This window comes from Pristiophorus japonicus, unplaced genomic scaffold (assembly GCF_044704955.1).
Source record: "Pristiophorus japonicus isolate sPriJap1 unplaced genomic scaffold, sPriJap1.hap1 HAP1_SCAFFOLD_1346, whole genome shotgun sequence".
Classification (NCBI taxonomy): domain Eukaryota; kingdom Metazoa; phylum Chordata; class Chondrichthyes; family Pristiophoridae; genus Pristiophorus; species Pristiophorus japonicus.
This window is the reverse complement of record NW_027251015.1, coordinates 45137-47500: the sequence shown is the minus strand read 5'-3', so window position 1 is coordinate 47500 and position 2364 is coordinate 45137.

Here is a 2364-nt window from a genome sequence, read left to right as displayed (position 1 = left end):
GCGCTGGAAGTCCGCGAAATGCAACCGGAGAAGAAAGTCTGAATGTGGCAACTGATGAACTGAAAATTGTCGGCGGCAAATGGTTAACCAAATGGGTTGAAGGTGGCAAACCATTAACCGAAAACTCTGGCAAATGGTTAACCGGCGTGTTAAGATGGTATCTTTAATAAAAGACGGAAATGACGAAGCCAACATAGCCAAACGAAGGCGGGGACGTTAGTGTGGCAGAAGGGCATGTCTTTAAGCCGTCGGGCGAATGTCCCTGCCAGTTGGAATCTTTTCGGGAAAAAGGGTGAAAAAATCGGAAAGGCCTAGCCGTCCGCCGTGGGGTGCGTTCGCTCGGGCTCGGCCAGCCGCGTCGATGGGTGCCGGAACGGTGCGGCTGCGCTCCGGGAGTGCGGAGATACGGCCTGTCAAGTTTCGTCCCGGAAGTCTGGATGGAGCTAAATCCGAAGCCGTTTGCGGGAAATTAGTTCCAGGGCTCGGCGACCGAAGTCAAATCCGTCCCGCCAACTTGACACTTGTCATTTCTGTCCTTGGGGGTTGGCGGGGTACCTGCACAGAGGTAGGAGGTGGCTGATCGAGAATTGGTGAGTTTTCCAAAGTCACGTCTCGAGCCTCCAGGTCTGCAGAGACCGACCAGGGCTGCCGCCCAACCGACTATTCACCCTTTTTGGGCGGGAATTTTTTCCATTTTTGTCCATTTTTCGGGTTTTTGGTCGGGCTTCAAAAACGGCAGCCCGAGGCCTGGCAGAGGCCGGGGCATGTCCCCGGTCGCGCCAGGCGGCTCGCGCGACCCGATTAGGCCCCGAAAGGAGTCGGGAAATCGGCAGACCTGCCCGAGTTCAGCCCGGGGGAGGCGGGGGGCAGGTCGGTTCGGCTCAAATCATTAACCAAAGCCGAGACTTGGTCTCGCTGGCGCAACCGAAGTGCCAGGCTGGATAACTCATTAACCAGAAGGCGGCTGGAGGCAGGCAGGGCTGATGGCTGAGGCCGGGTGGAGGCCACCCGCGGCCGGGAAAGTCAAAAGTCCCGTTGTGTGGAAGTCTATGAGGTCAGATTCGGCCGCCTTACCGGGCCTGCGGTTGATGGTTTCCCGCTTGGGCAAGCGAGTCGGCCCGGCAAAGTGGCCACTTGCATTTTCTGGCAAGTGTCTGCGAACAACGTTAATGAGTTGAACCTCGGCAATTGTCGGAAGTCCCGATGAAGAAATGAAAATGCCCCTTTTGCGGGGATTTGGATGCTCATGGCCGGCAGCAGGTGGCCCGACGCCCCGCCAACTTGACACTTGTCATTTCTGTCCTTGGGGGTTGGCGGGGTATCTGCACAGAGGTAGGAGGTGGCAGAATCGAGACTTGGTGAGTTTTCCAAACAAACGTCTCGAGCCTCCAGGTCTGCAGAGACCGACCAGGGCTGCCGCCCAACCGACTATTCACCCTTTTTGGGCGGGAATTTATTCCCTTTTTGCCCATTTTTCGGGTTTTTGGTCGGGCTTCAAAAGCGGCTGCCCGAGGCCTGGCAGAGGCCGGGGCATGGGCCCCGATCGCGCCAGGCGGCACGCGCGACCCGATTAGGCCCCGAAAGGAGTCGGGAAATCGGCAGACCTGCCCGACTTCAGCCCGCGGGGGCGGGGGGCAGGTCGGTTCGGCTCAAATCATTAACCAAAGCCGAGACTTGGTCTCGCTGGCGCAACCGAAGTGCCAGGCTGGATAACTCATTAACCAGAAGGCGGCTGGAGGCAGGCAGGGCTGATGGCTGAGGCCGGGTGGAGGCCACCCGCGGCCGGGAAAGTCAAAAGTCCCGTTGTGTGGAAGTCTATGAGGTCAGATTCGGCCGCCTTACCGGGCCTTCGGTTGATGGTTTCCCGCTTGGGCAAGCGAGTCGGCCCGGCAAAGTGGCCACTTGCATTTTCTGGCAAGTGTCTGCGAACAACGTTAATGAGTTGAACCTCGGCAATTGTCGGAAGTCCCGATGAAGAAATGAAAATGCCCCTTTTGCGGGGATTTGGATGCTCATGGCCGGCAGCAGGTGGCCCGACGCCCCGCCAACTTGACACTTGTCATTTCTGTCCTTGGGGGTTGGCGGGGTATCTGCACAGAGGTAGGAGGTGGCAGAATCGAGACTTGGTGAGTTTTCCAAACAAACGTCTCGAGCCTCCAGGTCTGCAGAGACCGACCAGGGCTGCCGCCCAACCGACTATTCACCCTTTTTGGGCGGGAATTTATTCCCTTTTTGCCCATTTTTCGGGTTTTTGGTCGGGCTTCAAAAGCGGCTGCCCGAGGCCTGGCAGAGGCCGGGGCATGGGCCCCGATCGCGCCAGGCGGCTCGCGCGACCCGATTAGGCCCCGAAAGGAGTCGGGAAAT